Source organism: Pagrus major, chromosome 16 (genome assembly GCF_040436345.1).
Source record: "Pagrus major chromosome 16, Pma_NU_1.0".
NCBI lineage: Eukaryota > Metazoa > Chordata > Actinopteri > Spariformes > Sparidae > Pagrus > Pagrus major.
Window position 1 is genome coordinate 13,965,898 of NC_133230.1, and position 10,572 is coordinate 13,976,469.

A 10,572-nucleotide genomic window follows, 5' to 3' on the forward strand; every position below is an offset into this window, starting at 1 on the left:
ATTAACTAATTATGCAACAATTTTGCTTAGTTGGGATGATCCACCAGGGAATTTGAACAGATTTTAATTCCTGGTTGAAAGTACAAACAGAGCTGGTACAGGTTAGAATTAGAGTGCAACGCCTGGCTGTTTCTCAAGTTGGTTGTTGGGTTCGTTCCAAACATTAATCATTTAAGTCATCACTGCTGCATAAAGAACAGCACATTTGGGATGGAAGAGTGATGAAACGGCTACTTCCTACACATTTTAATGATGGGAATATTAAGCTAACACGATGTAGAAATCAATCAAAAGCCATAAAACAACTAAAGGCTCTTTCATCTCTCAGAAACGTGAATCTTAATTCCAGATCCACCAAGGACGCCATCTCCACTGCCCTCCACTCAGCCTTCACACACCTTGAAAATAACAGCACCTGCATCAGAATGCTGTTTGGTGACTTCAGTTCAGCATTCAACACAATCTTTCACATGAAGCTGAATGGAAAACTTTACACTCTAGGCTCGAGTACCTCTCTCTGCGAATGGATATTGGACTTTCTCACAAACAGACCCCAACAGATCGGATTGGAAGTCACACCTCCTCTACTCCAGTTCTGAGCCCCCTCCCGTTTACCATGACGGCACACCCAGACGTCGAGGGAACTCTATTGTAAAGTTAGGCCGGATGATCGGCAAGATTTCAAACAATTATGAGAGTTCACATCAGGAGGAAATCAACAATCAAGAGCACAGAGAGAGAGAACAATATCCTTCTCAACGTCAACAAAAACAAGGAGCTGATTGTTGATTAACTTAACTTTTTTGGTATGTGACGTAATAGGTGAACCGGATGAAAGGTCCAGTAGCAACTAGCTGAAACGGTGCATATCACCACCTACCGTAGTGGAGTCAGACATACTCCTGTCAATAAATCGATTCTCCCCTGGTCCCTTTAAATGGCCTAATCGAGCCATGACTGTAGATTTTCTTTTTGTCTGATAGCTAATAATACATTTTTCTCTCTTTTGTATTAGAACACAAACATCTTAATCTTGCTTACTAAGCACACTTCAAAGAGCAGAATCACATCTTGGTTCAGTTTCATCTGATTTTTGGTCCACTTGTATGTGGGTCAGTGTAATTTAACAAGCTAGATAAAGCAGTGAAGCGACAAGATGGTGTTGTGAGCTCACATGATCGGCCTCATGTAAGCCACAAATGTGGTATTTAGGTTTTTTGAGCTTATTCAGTAAAATAAAAATTCACTTCAGCTTCTGCACTGATTTATTTTGATAACCCCATGTTTTTTTGACACAGGACTGTGAGTCACCTCTCTAATTTTGAGTAATGAGTCCTAGCATAAATACATTCATATTATGAGCACACAAAGCATATTGTTAGCGTATAATAGTATGTTTCACCCCAAGGGATGACCACACCCCACGGTCTGACAAAACATGTCTACTCAGTTATTCAAACAAAACTGAAGTATCATTTTCAACAATGTTTTGGGAACATTAAGAACATTGTGCGCCAATACAATCTAAACATTCTGCTCCCAAACCTCCAGCTGTCCCAGTTTTTCTGACATGATTTAGATTTATTGGCATGAGTCAGACGTGTATCCAGGATACGTTGTTGAATATGGGAGCGCTCCAACAAACTTTCAGCCCTCGAGCCGTTGACCACGAACTTGCAGAACATACGAATGAGGACATTCAGAGTTATAGTGTTGCATTTTCCACTAGTAATTTGTTTTCAATTCAGTTTAGTTTTACTCAGTTTCCAGAGGGTTTGTTCCTTTGGTCTAGTTTTTATTTGAATGTGTTATTAGGTTCAGTTTTTTTTTGTTGTTGTTTTTATTATAATAATATGGGGCAGGATTTCAAAATCAAGACTAAAAACATTTCCTGCATATTTGTATCTTAATTTCAGTTATTTTTGTAAGTACCCAACATCGTTTCAGATATTTTTTTAAATAATCTGTAATTTTTAGTTTAGTTTTAACTACAACAGTCTTGGACATATGTGTCTCTAATGTCAAATATCTAATTTTGCCATTTAATACTGCCTCAAGAAGACACTGCACACACAAATTACCAAGACAAGGAGCAGCTTGGGGCATTTCCCTCACAGCCAATCATGGTGTGATGACACCCTTTTTGTAAAGGCTTAAGAGAGGTGAGAAATTGCACACCGGTGGCTCTCACCCATTCTGAATCTCTCCCTGAATCACTGAGAACCTCATTCCAGCCAGAAACTCTGGTCTATTTAGGCCCTATTTTGTTTTCTTGGCTACCCACATCTTTAAAGTGAGGAAACTTTGTTTATTCGGGAACCCCTTAAAACCCCTTTACACCTTCAGTTTGACCTTTTATTTCCCTGGGGCTTGTAGGAGCACAATTATTTATCATACCTAGCAGAGGCATTTGTTTATTGGTTTATTGTCCTAGTAGTGAACATTGGGCATTCCCCTAGCTTTACATGTTTTTTGTTTATATATTTTTATGTAGGTCGGGCTGGCCTGTAAGCAATTTACAGCCAGTACCGCCACAAACCAACGTATTGGACATAGATTATTTTTAATCTTTATAAGATAATAACATTAGATGACAGGTTTATTGATTCATTGAAGTTTTTACAATTCACCCCTAGGGGGTGTGTGTACAAAACCTTACCACAGTCCATTCAATAGTTGTTAAGATAATTCAATGAAACCCCAAAAATGTCCATCTCATGGGAGCACTAAAGCAAAAGTCAGGGGATCTACAAATTCAACAGGCTTCAGTTTCTGAGGACCATGAACGTCTGTACCAAATTACACGGCAATTTAGTTTTTGAGGTATTTTATTCTGGACCAAAAAGTATGTGCTGTCAGAAAGCTCCAGACACAATAGATTGCTATAAAACAAGTTGATTTTCTGCTGGGATAGGGATAGCTTATGTAACAAAACGCTGACTGGTGCGATTTAAAACGCCTAATGTAAGCTTCCACACACACGACAAACCCAATTTAGAGAAACGACAAGCTGCTCACATTGCCACTTAATCACTGAGTTTCTTGATTAAACGCTGGCTGATAATGAATGCCAATGTGCCACCTTCCTCTTGATAGGATTTGGAAATCACTCCGTTCCCTTAGCACCCTCGTATGAACACGCACACACTTCCCATCGCTAGACTTCTCATCTTACCCAGCTATAGTCTGCAACACGATATTGCCATCATTTCATTTAAATGCGGCCGGCTCATCGGAGGTCCATTGAGAGAAAATGGAAGTTTTGTTTTTGATTAGAGTGCCCGTGATGGGAACGTTTAGAACCATTATAGACTAATTAGATCTGAAGCTATGGGGAAGAAAAGTCATATGGATTTGTGCTCAGGGCCCATGGGAACTCTCCGTTTACTGGGACTGGAATACTTTCTCCGGAGCTGGTTTGAATTATGGTTTTTCGTAGTGTGAAGGCCCTGTAACATTGACTGCATCTGTACTTATTCTCTTTTCACTTCATTGAGTATTCAGTGTTGTAAAATATATGCAGCACAGTGGAGGATTTCAGACACATCCAAATTGTTCTGTAAAGATCAAGGCTGAAGAGGAAAAGTTGAGGTTTGATGTTGAAAGCTGCAGGATTAACTTCTAATAAAACACGTATACATTTCAGTGAGAAGGTTCAGTAAAGTCACGACATGCTGACTCCATCTTTTTTATTGTTTGATTATATATTCATCACAGAAAGAGGATACTTTCCACCCGCTGAACTCAGGCAGACCTTTTCGAAGACCCGTCTTTGCACTGCTGCCTTTGTTCTCATAGTCATTGCAGCGCTATATGATGAAAGCCTCATATCTCCAAATGAATCATCTTTCCAGGATGTTAAAACCAGAGGGCATGGAAGAGGATGGGTCTTTGAAGTCAAATATTGATGGAGAAACGCGGGGGGATGATGTACACTGGTCTAGCAGTCAGAGTAAATATTTGTTAATGCTTAAGTTAATCACTTATTTGTACTGACGTGGAGAAATCATCCTGACGACAGCAGTTGAAGCCCCGTCACATTAATCTGCTGGTGATGGATGCACTGAAGCATGTCGAGCACTGCGAGCCACTTCTGTGCGGCAAGGATGTTTTTGGTGAGGACAGACTGGACAGATCATTAACAGCCAGGCCAATGCAAATGATCTATCCAGACCTCCCTGTGGTTAAAAGCTGCAGAGAACCTGTGGAGCTGCAAGTCAAAAGGTCCTCCATTATATTAAGAATTCAAATCACGACAGCTGACGTCATATCAGACATGGACTGCATTCCGTAGAGCCAGATTTGTCCAGTTCTTGACTTAAAAGCCGCTTGCTTCTCTGGTTCCCCGTCAGGTAGGGGACTCAAAAATAGAAAGCTTGCACCTCACATGGCAAAAACTTCTAGTAACCACCATGTTGTTCTAGCGTAGCGTGCCGCTCGGGCCGTATATTTCTGTCAAGTCTGATTCTGAAAGAGTAGCACCCTGTACCGACCCGAACTCGACAGGCATTCTGTTTAGTATGTCTGAACCTGACTTTAGTCCAAGTCAATTAAAGTTATGTTAAGGCACTGAATTCACGTTATCCTGTCACGCTGTCGTATTTCATCAGAGTCCTATCTTTTACATGACCTGCTTTGTTATTATCTGCATTGATGACTAAATTAAAATGTTTCCATATCGTCAATTCCCGCAGTAGTTTAAAACATACTAGATGACAAGTTTTGGTTTACGTCTTCCATCTTTAGCTAGCTAAAACTAAAAGAGTGTTTACCGCTTGGAAAATAACAATTAACTAAAAGAACTTGAAAGCATCATGTCAACTGACGTGACCAAACCTGACCCGAAACCAGACATCATTTCTAAATTTTTTGTCCCAGGTCCCATCGTGTCCCAGTGGGCCTTAACAGCTCCCAACAGGTCCTGACAGGTTCAGATATGGTCTCTTTACTCTTGCTACTGTAGTGATGGCAATCCTTCCCCCCCCTGACTTTTTCTTTAGCAGCATCTTAAGGTTCACATATGTGATTTTGAAAAAAGTCTTGGACATCTATTGGATAGATTTCTAAGAAACCTGGTTCAGACATTTTCTGCCCTGTCAGAATACGTTTTATTAACTTAATAATTGATCCCTTGGGGTTTCATCTAGAGCCTTCACCAGGTCAAAATTTCCATCTGTCCAGTTCTTTGGTTTCTGACCAAATGCCTGTAAAACTCATGCTGTCATGGTCGTCCCTCGAGGTCGAGGATGATGGTCTTTGTTCTGTTGATTATGAACTCATGAGTCCAAGTTGTGCTTGGCCCATAAAATGAGGATGCCTGTGACCGTATTTGTTTAACATGTACCTGATGTTTGGGAGGATGTTAGCATGCTGGCGTTAGCATTTATCACAAAATACCACTGTGGAAAGGTCCAGAATAAAGACTTTGCACAGATTCTCAGTTTGGGAAAAAAGGCTGATAGCTGCTTTATATTTTGTTGCAGTTTTGTTTTATTACTGATATATTATTACCAGACAGAAATTCTTTCTTCAGCACTGGAGAAAAAAAGCATGGGATTTGGATTCAGAGCAGCAGACTCTGAGATGATCACCAGCCACAGCATCTTTCAACCATCCAACCTGACTCCCTGGGGCATTCCGGCCCCAGGGGAGGAAGGATGGGAGCCATACAAACTAGTTTTGACTTTAGGCTGCCCCTGGCTGTGCCCACATCTTTACAGAGACCTGTCTCTACATCTTTACAGATACCTGTTGTGCCCGCATCTTTACAGAGACCTGTCTCCGCATCTTTACAGAGACCTGTCTCCGCATCTTTACAGAGACCTGTCTCCGCATCTTTACAGAGACCTGTTATGCCCGCATCTTTACAGAGACCTGTCTCTGCATCTTTACAGAGACCTGTCTCCGCATCTTTACAGAGACCTGTCTCCGCATCTTTACAGAGACCTGTTATGCCCGCATCTTTACAGAGACCTGTCTCTGCATCTTTACAGAGACCTGTCTCTGCATCTTTACAGAGACCTGTCTCTGCATCTTTACAGAGACCTGTCTCCGCATCTTTACAGAGACCTGTCTCCGCATCTTTTTAGAGACCTGTCTCCGCATCTTTACAGAGACCTGTCTCCGCATCTTTTTAGAGACCTGTCTCCGCATCTTTACAGAGACCGGCCTCCACCACCACATCCCACTGTTGTAGTCGACAGGCAGACCGTGTCTGGAGCCGGCAGAGGGCAGGACTTCAGTGGGATGAGAAGTGTAGGCATCAGTGATGCTTGTTGCTCAATGTAGTCAAATTGGATGGACAGTGTTTACCTGATGTTGAATTTTCAATAAGAAGATGCTGAACATATTATAATCACCATCTTGCTCCTGCTGTATACTTTCACCCCAACGCAAATTCAAAAAAATAAAAAAGGCACAACAGAATTATTTCCTGGGTATAATCACATTTGTGTATATATGTATATAAATATTTGTATATATGTTCTATATTTCTGTAGCATAAAGGAGTTCACAAAAAGAACAACCAATGGAGGACCAAAGGATCACTCACATATTCACATACATCTTAATGCTAATATCTGGTGATGTGAAGGCACATACATTTGCTAAATTAAGGTAGTGCTGTAGCAGCAATAATGCAGTGCTGAGCATTGGAATATACTGCCAAATATGTTCCTAATGCAAGGGATAATGTAGGTGTAAGTCCTATTTGATTAGATGGTAAATCAAACATGTGACTATAAAACAGCTTCTGTGCCTGACTGAACTGCTGAAAAGCTGTTTGTAGCCCCAAGCTGCTGATATCTTTTAATCAAAGTTCTTACCTGAAGTTGCTGTAATGCATTCCATCATTATTTGTTGACAAAAGCGTTGATGCCAGTGTTACTGTAATACTGATTAGTGGAGCTGACAACAAGCGCTTGAATCACATACCCAGAATGCCACTGATTTGACAGCCTGAGCAAACATTCAAGTAGTGATGCAAAAATTGGCTCCTGGCAATTCAGCTATACCATTCTGTCATTAGATTTTGTATATGCCTCTACATCTCTGTCACTACTCCCATCACGGCTACCGATGCTTTTTCATCATTTATGACAGACCCAGCCTCTGTCTGCAAAAGAAACTTGTTTTTTTTGCCATTCTGCCTGACAGATGTCCACGCCTGCATGCCCAATCAGAGCAAAATGACACTTTCGTTTTTTTCTTTGATTTTCTATCTGCCGACTGGAGTGTGTTTTCTCAGGGGGATGCGCTGCGTGTGCAGTCCTCACGCTGCTAATGATCAGCTGTGCTGCTCACTCAGTTTTGCCCCCCGTGTGGTGTATGTTTCAACATGACGTTGAGTGGACCTGATGTGTTCAATGCCTTGATCAAATGTATCAGCAACACCAAACACATTGCGTGTTCTGGTCATGTGTGCAAAATTGAATTAAAGACAGATGATTGTGCTCGGCATCAGAGTCAGAACGCAGCACCATTTTTGGGTGAAGATTTACATGAAATGCATTGACAAATTTAACAATTCTCAAGTTCTGAGATTGACTTTTTGGGAACACTGTGCTTTCATGTGACAGTTGATAAGTTATGTGACACATCACCTAATGCGGCAGGCTTCAAACACTGTGAAGCATTCGCATCTGTTTCTATTCTGATTCTTCACTCAAGCCTGTGCGCACCTTTTCATCCGTCTCTGACTGAAACCATTCAAGCCGTGAAGAAGGAGAGCAAGACAACATCGCTGATTGAGCCCGAGCAACAACAAAAGAAGAGAGATTCTAAGAAAAGACATTGCCCATTCGACTCAACAGACGTGGCTTTCTGTTGCCTGCATGGTTGATCTTTCTCCCTTTGTGTCCTTTTGTCTCCTCCCCGCTCTTCTTGTCTTTCACTCGCTTCTCTACCTGCTGTTTTTAATGGCTGAGTGCAGGCGGGGGAAGAGAGAGAGAGTGAGTGAGACAGACAGTGAAGAAAAGAGGGATGAGGAGGATGAGGATGGAGGGGACGGAGGGGAGGGGAGGGAGGGCTCCCATCTCCAGGCAAGGCTTTAATGAAGAGCCTTTGAAGTTTTCTGTGATTGAGCAGCACCCGTATCCTCTTCGAGAAGGGACCAGCACCTCTCCGAAGACACGCCGTCGTTTCCTCTCCCTTCCAGTTTTCTCTCTCTCCCTCTTGATTCCCTTTCTTTTTGTCTCTGTCAATTCCATGTGAGATCTTCACCACCTCTGCCTCCTCTTCTTAAGCTGGCTTCTTTTTACCACCTCCCCTTTCACTAGCCCCCATCACCTCTCGTCCTCCTCTGTGATCAGGACATGGATCACGTCTCTACTTAACTAACCGTGGTGGTCCCATCCCGTTAGCTTTGGTACTTTGAAGCCCATGACACTGGATGGGTGGGTGGGAAGAAGAAATGAGTGTGTGCGGCGTTGGTGGTGCTCGCATGTGTGTATAGCTGAACACACATTCAAGAAACACACATGCACGCACCCGGCATTCAGGAAGAGATAGTGATTCCCCTCCCAATCATCCCGCGGCACTGATACCACTCTGTTATCTCAACAAAGTGGCTCCGTGGGCAATTTTGCCTGCTGTCCACCCATCAATCCAACCCTCCCACGCATCCTCCTCTTCCTCCTGCAGGTCATCTTCGTCTCTTGCTTTCTTCTTTTTCAGTGGATCTCCATTTACCCCTCCCCCCCAGCTAATTGATCTACACTCCTCTATGCTGAGTTCCTGCCGTATACAGTCTTTGACTCCAGCCTGAAGCAATATTTTAAGGCCATGTGTTATCAAAAGGAATACTGTGCCGCACATGGTTTGCATTTGAACTGAGGGGAAGTGAACTTCAGATTGTTGAAGTGAGTGTGATGAAGACTACCATCATGTGTTGTGTATAGCAGCCATTTAAAGGAGCATATCGCAGGCAGGGTTTAGTCCATGTAGCACGAATAAAACATATATACAGTAAATGGTAAGTAACATAAACTGTGACCAGGCGTGTGGGTTTTTTTTACATTGTTTTTACAGTATGAGTGTATGTGTGTGGCAATAATTTGGGAAAAGACTTTCCTGTTTCAACCCAACAATACACCTGTGTGTAAAGTGAAGTCTAAATAGAAATAAAGTCCCGATCACAACATATCTTTTGCCCCTACCACAACATTTTGCGCAGTGACGCCTAGGGGTAGGGTGTCCCGATTCTTGTTGGGATAGAGGGGGTAGGGGTAAGTGTTAGGGCTACATGGCCCTCCAAACTGAGGTTTTTCAGGGGTGCACTTCAATCCAAGGGTTATAAGAACTGTCTTGTTGCAATTGGCGTAAAGCATTCGCTTAAATTTTGCTGATGTCTAGCTAGCTAGCTAACATTACATTGTTATTGCTGATTTGTGCAAGACGGTCCTGAATTTTGAGGGACTTCAATGTTGCGTCCCCAATGTTAAAAATCATTTTAAACTTTAACTGCCCTACTGACCAGTGATGCAGACAACTGCAGACTTGAGGTTCACTGTGATGGATGACACAACCTTAGCAAGTCTGGAGAATCTGCTATCTTATTTTCATACCATAGTTTGATAAATGGTAACATGTTTAGTAAATGTGTAGGAGGAAAAAGTGCATTATTTCCCTGTGAAATGTAGTGAAGTAAAAGTATGATGGAGCATAAAGTGGAAAAACTCAAGTACAAGTATCTCAATAGTGTACTTAAGTACAGTATTTGAGTAAATGTACTGAATGTAAAACTGAGGCGCACCTGAAGCTACAGGGCACCGTTAAATTCAAACGTATTTCACATCGATAACTTCTGCATTGTGACTTTAGTTGTATTACGGCAGCATCTGACTCACTCTCCTGTGCTGCTGTGTTTGTTGGGGCCGAGGCTGGCATGCGTGAACTTAACTCTGGATTTCATGGAGCGGACAGGAGGCCAGGGACGGTCAGTCAGCCACTGGCAAGCTTAGTCTGTGTGATTACAGCCCCCCTCTCATCCAGGCCTTGTTTTTGCGGCGTGGCCAGCGAGAGATTAATGGGTTGAAAGAAAACATTAGCGCAGCGCTATGGTTCACGCTCACCTCTCTGCTTCTGCCTGCTCGAGCGTTTCGCTCTCACCCTTTCCTCCCCTCTCTTACTCTATCTAATTTTTCACACCGACTTCAGACACCGCGCGTGTACTCGTCTTTCGGTGTAAAGGAGGTCTTTAAAGGACATCTCAGTCACAAACACTGCAGGTCTTTTTACTCAATATGATGCTAATCCTGCTTTTTGACATGGAATTTTGCACGCATACTGAAACTTTTGCAACCAATAGTCAACCTGAAAAACAAATCTGTTTCGCTCTCTGCAGAAAAAGAAAAATCAATACAGGAACAAAGCTCTTTGTACTTGAGTATCTGTTATTTATAAAATGATACCAATTTGAGGTTTTATTTGGCTATTATTTGTGAAACCGGTACCTCAAATGTGTCTGATCATGAGACACCAGTCAGTAATAACCTAAATTGCAAAAACACAGCGAGTAAAAAAAACTGTCATCATGCCGGCTGGAGCAGAAGATATTTTTCTTTTGTGTGT